The 21893-nt window shown below is 35.1% G+C and overlaps 1 protein-coding gene across 2 annotated transcripts in view; it reads right to left on the bottom strand.

Moving 5' to 3' along the window:
* LOC138692843 (discoidin domain-containing receptor 2-like) overlaps positions 1 to 21893 on the bottom strand; it is a 1078796-nt gene that overhangs the window by 860459 nt on the left and 196444 nt on the right. The window lies entirely within an intron of this gene.

Genomic DNA, 21893 nt, shown 5'->3' with positions numbered 1-21893 from the left:
ATCAAAATTCAGGAAACAATTCCCTAAATTGTCGCTTCCCCCATGTCCAGTTCCTACGAGATGGGGGTCATGGTTAGAAGCTTGCAATTATTACGCACGTCACCTCCAATCTGTGAAGAAAGTGGTCCAGTCTTTCGATCCCGATGACGTGGCTGCGATTCAAATACGCCAGGAACTGCTAAATGATGAAACAATCGAAAAAGAAGTCACGGATATTAAGTCAAATTTGTTATATTTACCGGATGCCATTATTCAATAAGGAAAGTCAGGAGTAGAACTAGTTGAGCAAATAAATATTATGAGGACTATTGTAAATAAACTGAGTGCAGTAGAAGGTGAAATAGGAAAACGTGTTGGTGAAAAAATGAAGAAAGTTTTGATTAAAAATGGTGGATACGATATTCTTAGTCGGATTTCAGATGTACTAACAAAGACGTTTCCCAATGACGTCATTCAACATGTGAATTTAATTGACGTATCTTGTTTCAAGTACTCTCTAATTGTCTCTGCAGATGGAGAGCGGAGTTTTTCCATGTTACAAAATTTCCTTCCTTGCAACAGAGCAAAGTTGTATTTTGAAAATTTGAAAATAATATTTACAATTTATTACAACAAGGCATAGCATTAATTGAAAATGCCATTTCGTTTGGATCTACATATTCAGAGCCGAGTTCCATACAGAAGACAACTGTCTATCAATATCAATATGTCCACTGACACGCGAAGATGCAGAGGTTGATATTTAATTATGTATATTTGTAATGTTGTTTATTGGTGTCTTGTGCGTTGCGAAGAAAAGCACATGTAGTTCACAAAGAAATGCAGATTATGTATGTAGGTCATTATATGTCATTAAACTATTCCATTTGTTTATTCTGAAATATATTTACAGACGTTGCGTGTAAGTTTGTATGAAGTGGACTGTACTCGTCCATGCAGCTCGCTTGACAGTCACTGAGCTACGAATATCTATACTACGTTTCACCATTCTTTATAATACTCCAAATCCCTTTCCCTGATAATCACAAACAGGAAAATGCATTCTAGTATACAAGTATTAACTTAAAAAAAAAAAAGAATTAATACATATGAATATAATCTCACAACTAAAAGAATAGTACAATTAGTATGATCAGCACAGCACGTGTTACATTGAGACAATGACAATTACCTAGATATTAGTGTTAATGGAAAAATAAAGTAATGACTGTGTAAAATAGTAATGAGGTTTAAAGTAAAAGTTCTGTAAAATACAGCGCAAAGTAGCAATTAATATGTCCTTCTTGCTATCCACTGACTACTAATCTAATAGTCTAAATAAATTGAATATTAATTGCTACATTGCGCTAAATTTTACCCTCATTACTCATTTTTGACTTACACCACTTTTGCTCTGAATGGCTCATATATATATTTTTTTTATCAAACTTCTCAGTCTTGTTTTAAGAAACACAACAAGATGATCGTTATTATCAGAAGAGGAGATGACACTAAGGGATTTGCTACTACAGGTAAATGACAGCTGTGAACAGTATGGAATGAAGATAAATGCAAACAAGATGAAGATCATGCTTATCGGTGAAAAAAAAAAAATGTAAAGTGTAAATTCGATATGAGACAGTAGAGCAAGTGGACATCTTCATATACTTGGAATGTACTATACTATAAGCAGTGACATGAATTGCTGCCTGGAAGTCAAAAGGAGTATAGCAATGACAAAAGAAGCTTTTAATAAGGAAAAGAGTATCTTCTGAGGACCTCTGGAAAAAGAACTAAGGAAGAAACTAGTAAAGTGCTTTTTTTTAAGTAGGTTATTTTACGACGCTTTATCAAAAGTTTAGGTTATTTAGCGTCTGAATGAGGTGAAGGTGATAATGCCGGTGAAATGAGTCCGGGGTCCAGCACCGAAAGTTATCAATCATCATACACAATCTCGCTATCGTGCTTGTGGAATACCCTACCCAGTGACATCAGAGACTGTCGGAATTTAAAAGTATTCAAAGATAAACTCACTAAGCATTTTCTTACTGCGTAGAGTATCTAAGTTTTTTTTTTACTTAAGTAAAAATTAATCTTTCTTTGTTCTTAATTTCTACAATAAACTGTCTAGCCTTTATTAATCAGTTAATCTTTTAGTACTTCGATTTTTATTGTATTTGTAAATATAATATTAATTCTAATTATAATTGAGACCGGAGGGAAAAAGACCTTTAGGGAGGCCGAGACGTAGATGGGAGGATAATATTAAAATGGATTTGAGGAAGGTGGGATATGATGATAGAGACTGGATTAATCTTGCTCAGGATAGGGACCGATGGCGGGCTTATGTGAGGGCGGCAATGAACCTTCGGGTTCCTTAAAAGCCATTTGTAAGTGAGTAAGTAAGTATAATTATAATTGTATTCTTAATATTGTAGTTGTAATCCCCTGGTAGAAGGAAGAGAAGACCTGTTGGCCTTATCTCTATCAGGTTAAATAAATAAATAAATAAAGTAAGTAAATAAATAAGTAAATAAATAAATAAGTAAATAAATAAGTAAATAAATAAGTAAATAAATAAATAAGTAAATAAATAAATAAGTAAATAAATAAATAAGTAAATAAATAAATAAGTACATAAATAAATAAGTAAATAAATAAATAAGTAAATAAATAAATAAATAAATAAATAAGTAAATAAATAAACAAATAAATAAATAAGTAAATAAATAAATAAGTAAATAAATAAATAAGTAAATAAATAAATAAGTAAATAAATAAGTAAATAAATAAGTAAGTAAATAAATAAATAAGTAAGTAAATAAGTAAATAAATAAGTAAATAAATAAACAAATAAATAAATAAGTAAATAAATAAATAAGTAAATAATAAATAAGTAAATAAATAAATAAGTAAATAAATAAGTAAGTAAATAAGTAAATAAATAAGTAAATAAATAAACAAATAAATAAATAAGTAAATAAATAAGTAAATAAATAAATAAGTAAATAAATAAATAAGTAAATAAATAAATAAGTAAATAAATAAATAAGTAAGTAAATAAGTAAATAAATAAGTAAATAAATAAACAAATAAATAAATAAGTAAATAAATAAATAAGTAAATAAATAAATAAATAGCACTTGTTGAAGGCTAGCTCATTTTAAATCGTAGTAAACCTGTGGCAGAAATAGAAGAATAAGCAGTCTTAACGTATTCAATTTGAAGTCATTATCTAAAGTGTTCAGACCATAAATAGAAGAGGAGCGTCATAAACTAGAATGACTTTGCAGGTCCACATCCCTTTGAATTATAAGCCTGCAGCGCTGATCTTATATTATTGACTGTTTGTTTAAAATGTAGTCACTGTGTTACACCATGAAGTACGATAGAATGTAGCAAATATATTTAATTCAAGGTCGGATACAAACGTAAGCCAAGAGCATGAGGCATACTGTATGCAATAAAATCATGTATCAACTGAACCAATTATCTCCGAATACTTTTCCATACAAGAAGTACAAAAAATAATTACTTTCTAGTTATAAAAATTATGACGGAATTGAGAATTTCTGTGGTCAGCGCGGCATATAACTTACCCATTAGCAGAGAAGAAACACCCGCCATGCATTGATCATGTTCTATGCCTTGACTCAAAATACTCCGGACACGGGGGGCTTTGTTTGGGACCCGTCGTCAAGGCGACCGTAGTTATCAACCAATACGATACCATCGCGTTAGGCGCTGTTGCCAAATTTTTTCCTACTTTGTAATTTGTTTGCTTGCATTCCGCGAGTTCTATGCACGTATGTTATTTTACGATGTAATATTCGTACTTTTTGCGTTGCGTTACATTCCTGTGTGAGTCCACCACATTACCACATTTATCACCGTAGCTAATAAATTTTAAGGATTAAAGCGGAAGAACGACGTTAATAATAATAATAATAATAATAATAATAATAATAATAATAATAATAATAATAACCGGTTCCACCTACCAGAGCAGGAGAGTTGTAAAATTTACACCATATTTAAGTTGAATTAAAACTCCAAATCAAGTTCCTTCCTGTCAACTGCAATATGAAAAAGTTGACAGTGCTATTAGTTATTTTTGGTAGTGGCTTCTACGTTGAATTTGCATAAGTTAATATTAATGTAAGTTGTAACTATGTTCTATTGAGTATAAAGTATTATTAGTAATAGTTTTATTTTCCCTGGCAGAGTTAAGGCCATCAGGCCTTCTCTTCCACTCAACCAGGATCAAATCACATACAGAAAAATACATACCGGTATACAAATATTAACTTAAAAATAATAATAATAAACATAATTAAGTAAAAAAGAGAGATTGAATACATATAGTCTACACAATCAGTATTAACTTTAAAATAGCAATAATAAAAAAATATATATAATTAAAAAAGAGACTGAATACATAATCACAAACAGGAAAATACATTCTAGTATACAAGTATTAACTTAAAAAAAAAAGAATGCATATGAATATAATTTCACAACTAAAGAAATAGTACAATTAGTATGATCAGCACAGCACGTGTTACATTGAGACAATGACAATTACCTAGATATAAGTGTTAATGGAAAAATAAAGTAATGACTGTGTAAAATAATAATAATAATAATAATAATAATAATAATAATAATAATAATAATAATAAATAAAAATTATACCTAAAAAACTAATTCTGTGCATTTAAAATATTTCTCAATAACCTAATTTTAAACAACTGAGGACTAAGACTACCCCTGATTTCCAGCGGCAGCGGATTCCATGGCTATTGAGAAAGAACTTGAGTACAGAGATGTCTGATGACGTGGTATTGATAGCAACAGATTGTGCTGTGAACGTGTATTACGATTATGATGTGAAGCTAGGAGAGTAAACCGAGAGGCAAGGTAGTAGGGTGTGGAATCATGTATAATTCGATATAGCAGGCAAAGAGAATGTACTAAACGTCGATCTTGCAAGTGGAGCCAGGAGAGTCGTAGAAAATATTCCGATATATGATCATGTCGGCGGATATTGAAAATAAATCGGACGCAGACATTATGTAACATTGAGAAAGTTCAGCACTTAGGTCGCTATATAAAACATCACAATAGTCAAAGTCATAGTCAAAGTATTAAACAAACTAAAGATGAATAGTGGGATTACAATAATCCTCTTGGAGATGGGATCACGTTCTCAAATACGTGAACAAACGTGGTGAAGAATCTACAATAGAAAGAAATTGTACTCAGTTTTTTTTTTTTTTTTTAGGATGTCACCCAGCAATTCCGACCGGTATATTTTCAGCTCAGTTTTACATAACATATTATTAAAATCAACTAAACGGCGGTCGACAAATGAAGGATCAATGTCTGGCCGCGAAACCAGGTGTCCCGGGTTCGATTCCCGGTCGGGGCAAGTTATCTGGTTGAGGTTTTTTTCCAGGGTTTTCCCCTCAATCCAATAAGAGCAAATGCTGGGTAACTTTCGGTGCTGGACCCGGACTCATTTCACAGGCATTATCAACTTCACCTCATTCAGAAGCTAAATATCCTAAGATGTTGATGAAGCGTCGCAAAATATCCTACTAAAATAAAGAAGAATAAATTGGCGGGTCGCGAGTCGCAGTCGAAACAGTGTACCTCGAGAATCCGAAGTCACAGAACGTTCGTAGAGGTGTCAAACGATTTGTAACGGACCAGGCTACAAATCTCAATTGAGCAACAATAATCAGCAGTCGACAAGATAAATTGGAAAAATTCACGAGTGAATTTGAGTGAAAAGAGAAAATTCACAACGTCGAGGCATACGCAGGGCAAATGCCTACTCCGATTTTTTAAAAATCAAAAGTGAAACTTCGATTTATTGTCTTAATATTTCAATCGTTCAAGATAATTCAAACTTTGCTGTATTGAATGTAAAATAATGAAATGGTACCTAACCAACAATAAGTACAGTAATATGAAATTATGCAACAGACTGAGGACAATATCAGAACTACTGCGTGTTCAGTTCAAAGTGTGTCATGGCTCGCTGTGTGCCGTCATGTGGCTAGCCGATGAGCCTAGAGAATTCAATCTTCCTACACTTCCGCAGAGGCGTATTACCTATTTGCCAGAGAAGTTGCCTGGCAAGTACGGCGTTCATTCAGAAGAGTACTTGCCGATACGTACCGTAATGCCGGTAGTGGCAGGAATGTGAACTGTTTGGAAACACGTACTGAAGTGAGTTTTTTCTTACTGTCGGGATATGGGGAGAGAGTTAAGACGATTACTTACATATTTGTTGACATTAACTTCGACGGTCAACATGGACACGGAGCATCTGACAACAAATAGCCTGCGTACGACTTGCCCGCTCAAAACACAGTTCGAAAGAGGTTATGGTAGCACACAGACCGCCATCTGTTGCTACGACGTTCAAGTTATACCGTACACGTTCTCAAGTTCAAGATTGAACGCCTTGATTAATAGGCAACTTCTCTGACATAAAAGCTGAAACTCGCTGACTCACAACAGTGACGTCATGACACACTTTGAAATGAACTTCCAGTAGAACATGAATCTTACCTCAACTACTGTACCTAAAACCTTAATATCTGCTAACGTAAGTGACATTTCAAATGAACTTGCCATTATACTATTCTGTCTTTTCTTTCATCATCCACAGAGTTATTTTACGTGTGGTGAATCCACAGCTATTCTTTCTTCCGAAGCAAGCCGTACTGAAGGTTACATCGCTCTTTTAGAAACCATTGTCCTCGGCCGGGTTTGAACTGCGAACCGCAATCCAACGGCTTGCATGGCAACTTCAACAACATCGAGGACGACTCACAATATTACTGTAATGTGACAGAAGACTTAACAGAACGGAGTGGAACGGCAGTCCAAAAATACCCACGTTGCCACCTTCGTTTGGTATGATGTCCTACTTTCCCACGAGTTTGGCGCCTATTTACAATAACATTGTTGAAAGGATGGCAGTTCATAAGATGATGGTGACAAATTCGTCGCGCAGCGAACTTGAGGAACAAGGGATTTTTTTCCACACGCAACATGCAGGAAGATTTATGACAGCACTAATGCTGTTCTATTCAATTCTGGGCATTCCACAACTGCCCTGACTCGAAGGGGAGTTGCTAACAACAGAGTTCCTCAACATTGTGAAGAACCCGTCGACGACGATTCAGTGAGACCCTCCTGCTCTCAGGCCCGATCACCGCCGTCTAGAGGACGAGGCACAATTATGGTTTTCCTCCTACTTTCGAACCTTTGGTCAATAGGAAAAGGTCTGTCCATTGTAAGGAAGTTTAGCGGAGATGAAGTTGGGTCAAGCTGCAATAACAGAGAGGACAATGAAATTTATGGCACAGCACTCATGAAGCTATAATTACTAGGGACCATATTCTGGTCCAGGACGTACGAAGATAAGGTTAGTGTTGTTCATAAGCTATACTAAAGTAACGTCATTATTTGGCGTGTAGCACAGGGAACACTTGCATCTTGTTTGTGCTGCAGTTGACGCTCCATTTATGATTCAAAAATAGACGTCGGAGACTGTTGAAAATGCATTACAGTGATAAAGATTCCTATTACAATGACCTTTCCTACTATTTAAATTATTTGTTCATTTACTTATTTTATTTATTTTTACTGGCAGAGTTAAGGCCATAAGTCCTTCTCTTCCACTCAAAAAATATAAAAATACGTACCAAATAAAAATAACAGCAAAACAAAACACAATGAAATAATAATAATAATAATAATAATAATAATAATAATAATAATAATAATAATAATAATAATAATAATTCTGTAATTCACAGACCTGTCATTATTCGGTTGAGAAGCTTTTATCATCCAGTCTGCTGTTAAAAAATCTGAAAGTTATAATTTATAAAACAGTTATATTACCGGTTGTTCTGTACGGTTGTGAAACTTGGACTCTCACTTTTAGAGAGGAACAGAGATTAAGGGTGTTTGAAAATAAGGTGCTTAGGAAAATATTTGGGGCTAAGATGGATGAAGTTACAGGAGAATGGAGAAAGTTACACAACACAGAACTGCACGCATTGTATTCTTCACCTGACATAATTAGGAACATTAAATCCAGACGTTTGAGATGGGCAGGGCATGTAGCACGTATGGGCGAATCCAGAAATGCATATAGAGTGTTAGTTGGGAGGCCGGAGGGAAAAATACCTTTAGGGAGGCCGAGGCGTAGATGTGAAGATAATATTAAAATGGATTTGAGGGAGATGGGATATGATGATAGAGAATGGATTAATCTTGCTCAGGATAGGGACCAATGACGGGCTTATGTGAGGGCGTCCAGTAAGTAAGTAAATAAGTAAGTAATTCACAGAACCTCCAACATCTGAAGAAAAGTCTCTCTCGCAAAAACGTCAATCACCGTTTCTGTTTGCGGTGTATTTCCCTTCCGTAACCCCCGAACTCTGGACAATCTCTATATCAGCGAGTACTGTGAAGGTATAACTACAAAGATATGAACAATAAGACACAAAAACAGAGTCTTAAATCAACTCAATGTCTGCATTTGTGTCGTCTGTTGGAGCTCATGGTTTGAATCGAATCTCGGTGAATCAATCAACTACATTCGTCTTTTTTTTTATCATTTTGGATTATTATTGGTAGAAATCACAATATTCATCAACGCGTTGTTAAGGCTTTCACGGTTAACGTGATCAAAAATAGACTTGAGCATTCCATTGTCCTGCAACTTAACATTGCCAGCGTTTCGAAACTGCACACAGGCTCCGTCATCAGGATAGTTTCTTCCCGCCGTTCTTTTTGATTCCCATTGACCCCATTTCTTTATTTAAATCTACAAATTCTCTTCAAAATATGTGACTGGTTGTCAGTCAATAAATTGGTATTAAATTGTAACAAAACTAACGTAATTCAATTGCAATCCTGTGCAAATTCAACCTCGCAAATTTCTAGCGCAATAATTAACAATAGATCCCTATTAGAAACAACAACAACCAACCAAATTTCTTGGCTTAAAAATCGATAATGTGTTAAATTGGAAAAATCATATTAAAGAAATTACCCCCAAACTGAATTCAGCTTGTTTTGCTATTAGATCTATGCAAAAGATAGTAAATATCAATACCTTAAAAACAATATAAGTTACTTTGCATACTTCCTCCCGATAATGAGTTTTGGAATAATATTCTGGGGAAATTCCACAGATAGTAACAGTATATTTCTATTTAAAAAAAAAAGAGTAATTAGAATAATGGTAGGTGCGAAATCTAGGGAATCGTGTAGCACTATTTTCAAAACACTACAAATAATGCCCATGGCTTATCAGTATATCTTTTCATTAATAATCTTCCTAGTACGTAATCGTGAAAACTTTGTAACTAAATCAACAGTTCATAGCATAAATAGACGTCAAAAAATGACTTTCATACTCCATCGGCAAGTCTATCGTGTCATCAAAAAGGAGTGCGTTATATGGCTGTAAAAATTTTTAATAGCCTCCCTATCGTTATAAAAATGAAACTCAAAACATAAGATTATTTAGGGCCAAATTAAAGAGGTACCTAATTTCTCACGCCTTCTATTCTGTAGGTGAATTCATGACATTCAATAACACTTCACGAAATTGATACTAAAACTTTGTGTTGTAGTAGTAGACTATATTGTAAATCTCGTCTGTATATATTTCATCTAGACTGTGACTATAAATTAAGACTTTGTAATAATATTAAGTTTTTTGACTTGTTCCATATTCTAGCTGTGAAGCAATGTATGAATACAATGAAATGTTAATAAATACAAAACAATACAATACAATACAATACAATACACCGATCTTTCTAGCCGCTTTCGTTTCTTTCGCTCTTCCATTTTCAATTACTTTCCCATCGACCAGAAACAGTAGCAGCACAGTTACGTGCGGAGAGGACACAGCTTATGGCCTGCCCAGTGTGGTGATTCTGGGGCTTTCCCATGTTTTACATGGGTTACAAACTCTTTACAGCCCTTGTTTTAACCCTTCGTCTCGTAAAGCGTGGCAACGCCGGTCACCTTATTGATCATTCCACCCATCTTGGAAATGTACTTAATCGTTATGTTCAGGGCGAGCTACACGTAACACTGGTCGACCGAAATTTACGATCACAAATAACTGCTTTTATAGCAGGTAACAGTAGCTGGCATGCACAGCATGTGAAACGCCCGGCCGGACACGTAAGAATTTCAGTCATTGCTTCCCAAATCTAGTAATGCTAAAGGAGAAAGTCAGAATTTAACTTACTACTATTTCAACATGTCACGCTGTCTAAATGAAGGGGCAAGCTTCACATTAAACAAGGTTCTAAGTGCGTGTAAAACAGTACTGAAAATGAAGAACCTGAAATGCACAAAATCAGAATTACGGTAAGTTATTACTGATTATAGTGCGTACGTTGAATATGAAAGTGAAAACTGGACGCTAAATGCAACAGAAAAAATATATAATTGACCAAACCAATTTACAGACAAAACCAAATCGATTCAATAGAAAAGGTCCAACGCAAGGCAGCAAAATATGTCAAAATGGGGAAGGGACATGGTGAGGAGATAGTAAAAGACTTAGGGTGGGAACTTCTCAAATCAAGGCGACGAAAAACCAGACTCACCGCATTGTTTAAGGCACGAATGGGACACAAAGCAAGGACCGATATCAATGCTACATTAGCAACACCATCATACTAATTAGGAAGGGCTGATCATATTAGGAAGTTTAAATGTAGAAAACAAAGAACGGACGTGGCAAAATTTTCCTTTGTTAACCGCACAATAGTAGACTGGAACAGCTTACCTGCGGCAATCTTTCAGGGTGGTCCTCTTAAAATCAATACATTTAAGGAAAGGTTGAGAAGATTAGACTGAAAACGTAATTGGAGGTGCAGTGTAATTATTTAAGTTGTGTCATGTAATTAATTGAGTTGATATATAATTAATTAAGTTGATATGTAATTAAGATGATATGTAATTTAGTTGATATGTAAATAAATTAAGGTGATATGTAATTACTTAAATTGGTAATAGTTGGGTGAAATAGAAGTACTTATAAGTTAGATTTACTTTTGCTTATCGTAGGCTTTATTATTGAATAGTTTTTATTTATAGTCCTAGGTTTATTGCATCTACTATTTACAGATTCACGTTTATTTTATTGTATTTCATTTACGTTTATTTTATTTTATTTCATGTAATTGTAATTATTGTATATTATATATCACTGCCACCGGGTGTATACCCAATTGTAGTGTTAATAAATACATACATTAGAGGGTATTATGTTAGATGGCGAAGATCACAATAACTTTAGACAAAAGCACAACGTCAGTCACAAAAAGAGAACTAACTATACAACGGTGTACAGCTTAAAACGCCAATAAAATAAATGGCTGTAACTGAAAATGCAGGCCTATACAACAAACGTGAATAAATCAGCCGAGGTTCTGTAGTGCACCTCTTTAATTTTATGTAACGATGATATGGGTGCCATGGAGTCATAACTACTCGCAGATTGAAAAATAAACGAACTGTTAATAGTATAAAACTAGAGGCAGTGAACGTTTCAGAATAAAATCTTGTCTTCTTTGGTTAGCAGAAACAAAGCTGCCTCCTCGAAAAGCACACGTGATCTAAGTACGGGTTGTCTTCGTCAAGTTGTAATGCTTTTCAATACTATGACGTCAACCAGTGGCGTACGCAGAATTTTGTCACTGAGGGAGGGGGAGGGGGTCATTATTATTTTTTTTTTTTTTTTACAATTTACATTATCAGTAGTCTGCTTCACATTTTGTGTATTATTATTATCATTATTATTATTATTATTATTATTAGTATTATTATTATGTTACGGAATATTTATTAATATTATACTATGTTCTAATAGAACATTATGCATGAATACCGTTATCTTTGGAACGCAATTTTTTCAAAATCATCCAATTTTTAACAAAATTTTAACTTCTCTTTAATCCTGTATAATAAAAAATCTTTGTGTCATTATTACACTTACACAAGAAGCTTATATTAAAAATATGAACTGTAAAATGCACGAAACGTGAAAACGTTTCACAATAAAGTCAGAACTCAAAGTAATAAACGGGTTAATATCGCTCTTAAAATGAGCTTAAAATCGACAATGCACAATATTTAACATCTGCACTGCAGAATTGTCAAAGCAACCTTTTCAGTATGTTTGAAAACAAGTTCAATTTCATATTGTGTTGACTTCTTTTTATTACAGGTCCGTACTAGGCGGTGGGTCTCTGTATAATGAAGATAGCATTGTTATAATTCGAACGTGCCACAACATCAAGCACAGGGATTATATTGAAAGGTAAGAAGAAGACTATGCTTTATGTCGATGTAGATTTTGTTACTCCGACAGTAAAATATTAGAGAATGAAAAGCTATTATGGATTTAAAACATACTCAAATATAAATATGTCATTCTTTTATGTTCAAGGGGGGGAGGTGTTAAAACCCGGTAACCTCCTTGCGTACGCCCCTGCCCACGGCCAAGAGGCTACCGGCGTAGCTCGGTCGGTTAAGCAGTTTGTCTGCCGATCCGGAATTGCGCTCGGGCGTGGATTTGATTCCCGCTTGGGTTGATTACCTGGGTTTTTTCCGAGGTTTTATCCAACCGCAAGGAAATTGTCGGGTAATCTATGGCTAATCCTCGGCCTCAACTCGTCAAATATCTCGCTATCACCAATCCCATCGACCCTAAATAACCTCGTAGTTGATATAGCGTCGTTAAATAACCGAATTAGATTAAAAGACTAAGATAAGACATTTGAAATTTAACAGTCAGTGACCAGCAGACATATCTGTACGAACGCAATATATTCAGTATATTCAGTGTTATACAGTCAGAGCACACAACATAGTGCAATTGACAAAGTCAAATAAAAAGTAAACAACAAAATCATAAAATTAATTCAAAAACTCTCAACAACGTTGACATTAAAAAAACTCATTAATTCCATAAAATGGTTTGTTGATTAACCAACCGGAGACATGTCTGTTAAAAGACTTCCCTTCCAGATTAAAAAGATGTCTCGGAAATTTATTTGCTATTTTTAAAGACATAATAAAATAATTATTCATTGTTTTAGTTAGCCTACACTTAGGTATGTCAAAAAGGTCACGGTTTCTGGTGTTGTATTATGAACATCATTCCTATGTGTCAACATTTGTGAATTTTCTTTGAGGAAATTTAGGGCTTGATAAATATACAGTGATGTTACAGTCATAATTTTTTCATTTACAAATAACGGTCTGCAGTGTGCCTTCATTGATGAATCAGTTATAATTCTAACAGCTTTTTTTTTTTGTACCTTATTAGAATGAGAACTATTACCCCATAAAAGTAGTCCATAAGAAAGTATACTATGAAAATACGAAAAATAGACAACTCTAATATAATTCTTCGGAACATACATTTTCAAATTTCGCAGAAGAAATATTACTCTTGACAATTTTTTACAAACAGAATCAACATGGTCTGCCCAAGTAAGTGTGCTGTCCACCGTAATACCAAGAAGTTTAAAATTATTATTTTCCATGACTGTACTACTAAACAACAAAGATGCTGTTTTACTTTCATTTAAAAGAAATTTATTAGAACTGAACCATTTCTTGGCTTTATTAAAAACGGAATTATTAAGAGTACAGATCTATACCTATGAATAACTCGATTGGACACGTTTTCTCGGGATGCTCCAATATCCCGGCGTCATTCCACCCAGGGACATTGCATCTGACCAGAGACATGTTCTGCTACGTCACACGACACAGTCCACAGGGTGCTTTGTGAATGAAATTACACAACTTTAAAAACTGACGAAGCAGTTGCGCGAAATGCCTGTGGGAACGGAGTCGGGTCGTCACGGTACATTACAGCAACCGTGGCCAGATGGGAACAATGCAGTTTTTCACAGCAATCATGTCCCGAAAGACGCAGAGTTACAATGAAGTGGCGTTTATACACAGCGTAACGACATCCACAGTTAAGTAGAATAATTCTGACCTCCAGTACTCTTTTAACATACACTATGTATGGCACGGAGACAACTTATAGCCGTTGTAGAACAGCGAACCGAGTTTTTTGTGCTACTAAAACATTTGCAATGAAATGAAGATTCCAACCTGAAGGAACAAATGCCTGTAACTCAATTGACATTTTTCCAGGAAACAAACTTCCGAATTTAAACCCATGTGGGAAGATCTCTAAAGAATCTACATCTCAGCATCGTTCAACTCCCATTGATCAGTTAATCACCTTATTCTTCCTCAAATTCAATGACAGCAAACTCCCTTCAAGGCTTTCTTTTAATCTCCGGTTTTAAACAACTCAGAAATAAAGTTTGTCGTCCATAACAGAGTTACAATTCATCCCGTTCAGTCATCTCCCCTCCATATTCAGTTCCTTGTCGAATTTTACAGCAGTACCAGAGTTCTAATGGCAGTAATTACAAATCATTAGAAATCCGCTTTCAGCAAACCACGTTTCTTCAGAGTCCTTCATTAAGCATCAGGAATCTATAGCCTGCTGCAACACATGTGTCATAGTAAACGTAATTATATACAGAACTACTATTGCTGTATAGCGGCATACTCTTTCTTGTACAGTATTGTGGAATAAATGCCAATGTTATTGGAAATATAAAATCAATTTACGATTTTTTGCCAGAAAGTTATTTTCCTTTCAGCTTCACGTGAGAGAATGACTTAAATTGTTACACAAACACCCAAAATGATCCCTTCACTTCGTTTACCTGGAACATTCATCTATAGGCGACGCGAGCATATACAACACGTAAAATGTACAAGTTCCGTGCTATCTGATCACTGTAGTAATTCTGATCAAACACGTTGGTCCGTCTCTTGCTACCACTCCACCATAACCTCCATCTCGGCAGTGTCGATGATGCCCTGTCCCAAGCTTACACACATGAAGATGTGCCCGGAAATAGAATTTACAGGCAGAGAGAGAGAGAGAGAGAGAGAGGGAGGGAGAGAGATTAGAGCAGAGTGAGGCTGGGGGTGGAAGCTAGAAAGCGGGGAATAATAGAGCTCGCTGTTGGTTCTTCCCACAGAATCAAAGGGAAGAAAATTCCAATCACCTCGTCTTCTGAACACCAGCCAGCTCTGCTGGTGTCAAATTAAAGATGAGGATTATTCGTTCCAGGTGAAACTGCTGTGGTTCCGGAACCAAATCAAATTCCACTAATTCAATTGCTATTCCGTGCCTTGAACACAGGTCTACTTCTTGTTTACAAAGTAAATTTAAATGCAACCACATTATGACTTTCAGAGTTTCTCCTCCTCATCCTCATCATCGTCATCATTATCATCATCTTCAATGGCTAGAATAAAAATTCAACGTATGCTTGCAAACCGCGCAGAAGGTCCCTATTATGAAGTGTTACACTTACAATTACATTTAGCTCTTATAGAAAATCTAAAAAAATGTAAACGGTACGGTAAAATCAAGAAGTCATACCATCATTCACGATGGGAACATAAACATAACAGCAAACTTACTTGGTAACCATGGAAACATAACAACTACGCCATTTCCTCATATTCTGTCGTATACTTCAGCGCTCCACGATTGTGTTCTGGTTGCAAATCACGTAAGCATAAGCATGGAAGTTTGGAGTTTGCAAACTTCCATGTTAATGTCTTACGGTAATGTTAATGTCAGTGTTTATGTGAATCATTGTGAATGATCCCATTTGGTAGCCTGGCCGCAAACTTCTGTGTTTATGTTACGATTATGTTTAATTTTCATTGTGAATGGGCCTTTAATCTTTAAGGGATACTGTACTGAAATATTACTTTCATATGTTTATAGCTAGATTCACCAAATTTTTATCACTAGTAGACCTTAATATCCGGTTAATAATTGCAAAATTTCAACCCCCCATATGACAAGTGCTTTGCATTTTATTAATATTCTTATCGCTTTTTATAAAAAGTCCCTTGCGCCACAGTTTCAATTTTTTTTAACTGATATCCACTTTGATGGTTCCTTAAATACAGGGCTCCTACAAAAGACCTTTGGTCCACACCTGTGGAGTAACGGTCAGCGCGTCTGGCCGCGAAACCAGGTGGCCCGGGTTAGAATCCCGGTCGGAGCAAGTTACCTAGTTGAGGTTATTTCCGCGGTTTTCCCTCAACCCAATACGAGCAAATGCTGGGTAACTTTCGGTGCTGGACCCCGGACTCATTTCACCGGCATGATTACCTTCATTTCATTCAGACGTTAAATAACCTAGATGTTGACACAGCGTCGTAAAATAACCCAATAAAATAAAAAAAACACCTTTGCGCTTTCGAACACATGTAATTTACGTTCTATGAATCTGAGGTGCATGAAAATAGTACCAATGGAGAGAAACTCAAAACAATTCGTTGTTTTCCTACTTGGTAACACTAGTAAAAAGAAAGAGATGTTTGGAAACCGTAACAGGCCACTATGCCTACTATTTGAAAGGATGATGAGGATTATTATTATTATTATTATTATTATTATTATTGTTTGACGGAAAAAAGGAACAAATTTCCAGGATTTTTTCTAGAATTCCGCTACATTTCCCGGTTTTCCAGTAGTTTACCAAATTTCCAGATATTTTCCGATATTCCCGGTTTTCCAAATGCCCGAAATGTAAGCGTAATCGTGGTCCTGACCACTGCAGGGATCTCAGCTAGCACTTCTTCGGATATCAGGATTAAATCTCTAATGGTAGGGTGCCCATTAAACTCTTTCCTATACACTCTTTGAGTCTACTAGTTCAATTACATTTAAACGTTCTGTTCGTAGCTTAGAAAACAGTTACATCTGCCCCTGCATGCAGGCTTAAATTCTGACACCTCAGCGTGGCTAGTAGCAAATAGTGTCCGCGGAATATTATTTGGGAACCAGTACTCATATAATTCTTCATTCCATTGTCCATTACTATTGAACGATAACATTGTGCATTGATTGGAATGCTGTAAAAACTCCGTGTTAGGATAGGCCTAAATGGAGTATTCAAACAGGAGTCGAACCGAAAACATGTATAATGAGATACGTGCTATCGAGCACACCCAACACGCTGTGATAACGTCACTTACGGTGATAAGCCCTTGACGTTACCAGACAACAAAGGGCCTTTATAAATGAAACCAGACAGCCCCTTCAATTGCCCTGTGCCTGCCTGTGCATCCTCGAGTGTTAGCCAGGGTTAAATCAAGTTTGTGAGATACAACGTAATTACTCCCAATTATGAGCAACTTCGCATTAACTAGATCATGGTAATGTAATCTTATTAAGGGTAATTAAGGATTGTTTGACTTTGTGTTCTGTACTTGGTGGCGGAACAAATTCATTCAATGCCAGCAAGACTCGTAGCTCTTCTACTGCCTCTAGACAATAACAATCAAGTTATCACATTTGGACAATTGTGTGTGTACTTGTCTTCGGAACATATACCTTGTTAACAAAGGATGACATAATCTGAGGAAGGATCACATTTACAACATCATTATACAGGCTGTTTATGAAAAGAGCGACAATAGGCCTATATGTTTATGTATTCCACGAATGAGAACAAAGAAAAAGGTTCTTAGATTCTTTATTAATATCATATTCGTATGTATTCCGATTGATACAAATTCAAAATAGCGAATACCAACCATACAAAACTGTGAAAATTGTGGAAAATGTGTCTAAGAAGCTGGCAGCCTATTAATTGTTAAAATTATTTCACATGCTGTTGAACAGGACACAGTATGGTGGGGTAGAATATTCACTCTGTTGAGAACCATGGAAGTATGCAATGTACCGAGAAAAGAAATAGCTGCCAGAACTAAAAAAATCAAACTATGTGTTTTACAAGACAGTCATGACCGGTGGGCCATCCTGAAAGTAGCGACTGTTGACATTCCAATAATAATAATAATAATAATAATAATAATAATAATAATAATAATAATAGTAATAATGTTTTATTTTCGCTGGCAGAGTTAAGGCCATAAGGCCTTCTCTTCCACTCAACCAGCCTTAATCAATACAATACATATTTAAATTACGAATATTTACACTACACTTAAAAGGTTCTCCAGCAATATTCTTCAGTTAAGTTAAGGACTAGTAGACTAGATATTTATTTGAATTTAGATAAACCTATAAGGTAAAGTAGTAAATTTATGAGCTAATTTAATTCAATCAATTATAATGAATTTGAGATTTGAGATAGCTAGTAAAATGATGTTATGTTTAGTATGATTTTGTTTGTGTTTTCGTACAGAATGTTACAATTTATATTTTTATTTATCTACTGCACGTGATATTGTATTGCTGGAATGAAAGAAGAAACATAAATATTATAGGAAAAAAACCCTACAACGTCTGTTTTATTCACAACAAATTCCACCGCGGCCGGGAATCGAACCCGGGCCACGCGGACCACTGAGCCAGATACGGTCATTGTGCCTGTTAATCTCTTTACTTGTTCCATTATTTCACGTCTTGTACAGCCTATGTGTTGCTCTCAACCAACATAAATACACTGATTTCTACCACCAATATCCGCAGTGAATAAGATTTTAATGTATAATGTATGTATGTATTTATTTACACTGCAAGTGGGCATGCACACGGTGGCAGCGGTATACGCAATATAAACAATACACAATAAAGAAATGATAAGCAATACACAATACAATTATACAATACACTATAGGCCTACAATTTTATACACAATACAATAAGAATACACAATATAATTTCACACAATAATAATAAAACATAAATAAAATACCTAATTTTACATTACAACCTACATTATTATGTATAGGCCCTACATAAGTTTCAATAGTCTTTCACTTTATTCTCATCTCACTCACTGTAGTGGCACTATGACGCATTTCACTGACACTTTAGCACACATTTCACTGACACTCTGTAACACATTTCACTGACACTATAGAACACATTTCATCGACGCTATAAATTATCACTGATCGGAACTATTCACTGCACTGTAAAACCATAACTTCACTGACTCACCTAAGATTAATTTTAATTAAAATTAAAATTGATAAACCTTTTTGTCGTCATCAATCAACTGCATATACGACAACAATGCGTTTTGCTGCACGTGGAGTAGAAATGAGAACAATTACAATTTGATAACTCATCATTGGTAGACATATGTTACCGCTTCTTGTGACTGGAACGGCATCTGAGAAGACATAATCATTAAATAAACTCTCTTCAAAAGAAAGCGTCCTCTTTGACACCGTCTGGGTGTTAAATGAACGCTCGGACTATACCGAAATATTCATTATTCTATCAACTCTAAAGCTTCTTTTCATAATTCTTTAAGCACAAATGTATAACGATATAGAAAACCAACAAATGTTTAGTTACATGAACGACAAAACTTCACTACAAAATTACAGGAAAGTTTAAAACTGTATGGAGTCAAGATAATTATAATAGAAATGCTAGAATTGGTTTTGCATGGATTAGGTTGGGAGTGCGGAAATTGAGAAGTTTTAGCGGTAAAATACTGGCAAGAAATGACACATGTATACTATGTGGCGAAATGGAGACTATAATGCATAGCTATATTGTTAACATGTCGGCTATCACGACAGATTGGAGTGAACGCAGCTTTATGAAAAGGGAATGGCTAAATGTTGGTAATGAAATTGTTTTAGCTAAAATATCAATAATAATTACAACTGAACGGATAATAAAATCCTTAGGAGTATAAGATACATTAAAAGTGATATATTACAGTTATATGAACACTAACATTAGTCTTCATATAACTGTAATATATCACTTTTAATGCATCTTATCAAATCTATGAACACTGTATAATTCACCTAACAGTGAGTTTTATCTTTAAATACCTTAGGAATATACTTTTGGAAAGTAAGAGAAAAACAAAATAAATAAGTTAAAATACATGTAAAATAAGCTTTAAAATATATGTGAGTATATAATTAATGTAAGAAGGTCTACCTATATCTGTGTGTGTATGTGTGTGTGTTTGTTAAGTGAGTGATAGCTATATGACCGGAGATCAATGCTGTCATTCAACATTGTAACACACTGCAGCCAAATAAATAATAGTGCATTATGCAACGAGCTTATAATGGTAGTAATTAAGACGCGAGTATGTTTATGAAACGAGCGCAAGCGAAATTACTTGAAATTATTCATAAGTACTCATGTTATTGTTATCTAAGTGAGGAGCAGAACTGACCTTCTGCAATAGCCTACCTCGTCAATTGTGAGATGTGCGCAGACGCGAAAGTATTGATTTTTTCCGAGAAACAGATGTCGACGAGTCTGATATAATCTAGAGAGTAAAAAAAAAACACATTAATCTTGATATAACCTTGAAATTGAATTATACGTTGCAAAACGAGATGACAAATTGAATTAATTTGAATATTATTTACAATTAACGCTAATTATTATAGTAACAGAACTGACTTTATTTCAAATGTAGGTTATTTATTGTGCAATTTGTGAAATCGATACTTGCGCTTTCATATGGTGCTTTCTGATTGGCGGAACACCTGAACTTTAATGAATAGGTGTACTTTAATGAGGTCCATTAAAGGGCTGCTACCAGGTGTATAATTACTACATTTCGGCATGGTGGAGCATAAATATATAAAAATATTATTTAAGCAGAACCCTTGTTGTGCGTTGTGGGTATTTATATTTTGATCCTTAAGACTCGTCTAACGCTGTACAGTTCCTAATTTAGTGAAATAAAATATGACATCTGCATTTTTGAAGCAGGTAGAAACTCTAACTTAGGTGTCAAATATTAATGTTGGTTTGTCCCAGTCTAAGTAATTTACAACAGCGAAGGCTTATTTTTAATTCAAGTAAACAAAGCAGAGAAGGATAAGGAAAAGGCTGAAATCTACGGAAGCTCATTCTTTTTGTGTCTTCGAGATTCTCTTCCGGATCCAGATTACTTTTGCTTTTCTTCCTCCAGGTTCTTCGTCTTCCCTTTATCACTTTACACACACACAGGCAAACTCTCTGTTCTCGACACGCCGGCTAGGCTGCTAATCTGCTTGTTATTCTACCCACGTGCCCTCGGGGATTTTGCGGCCTCCTTTTGGGATTCAACGGGAAGAATACGGAGGGATCAACATATCATATCTGCGCTGCTGTATGTACGATCAAGCCAGGGTTCCCCCGCCCGTTAATTGAAACATAGACAGTTAATAACTCTGAGGCACGAAGAAGAGGCGCTCCGGGCGAAGCGTGGGATGTGTCAAGGTAGCCAGATTGAAATCGGCCTTGCCTGGTACTGAAGGCATCCGTACGGTTGATTCCTGCTCCCAGAACTAATAACAGTCACATTATAATCCACCACCGCCACCACCACCACCACCACCACCACCAATCTGTGTTCCCGTCTTTAACTACTTATTCATCGTTTGGTTTTCCTTTTTAATCACGTATCAGTTAGGCCTATCTATACTAATAATAAATCTGTAGCCGAAATTTTTCTGGTAATTTTCGATTTTCCAAAAATAATTGGTCCTAACATATTTATTAACCGCCCTGAAACCGAAAATCATTTTTTTTTAATTTTTGTTTGTATGTATATCTGTCTGTCTGTATGTTTGTTACCTTTTCACGCGATAATGGCTGAACGGATTTATATGAAAATTGGAATATAAATTCAGTTCGTTGTAACTTAGAATTTAGGCTATATGGCATTCAAAATATTTTATTTAAAAGGAGGGTTATAAGGGGGATTGAATTAAATAAATCTAAATATCTCCCTTATTATTAATTTTCATGAAACATATTACATAACAAAAGTTTCTTT

This window comes from Periplaneta americana, chromosome 17 (assembly GCF_040183065.1).
Source record: "Periplaneta americana isolate PAMFEO1 chromosome 17, P.americana_PAMFEO1_priV1, whole genome shotgun sequence".
NCBI classification, from domain to species: domain Eukaryota; kingdom Metazoa; phylum Arthropoda; class Insecta; order Blattodea; family Blattidae; genus Periplaneta; species Periplaneta americana.
The sequence above is the reverse complement of the archived record's forward strand: the minus strand, read 5'-3'. Positions and strand labels throughout refer to the sequence as shown.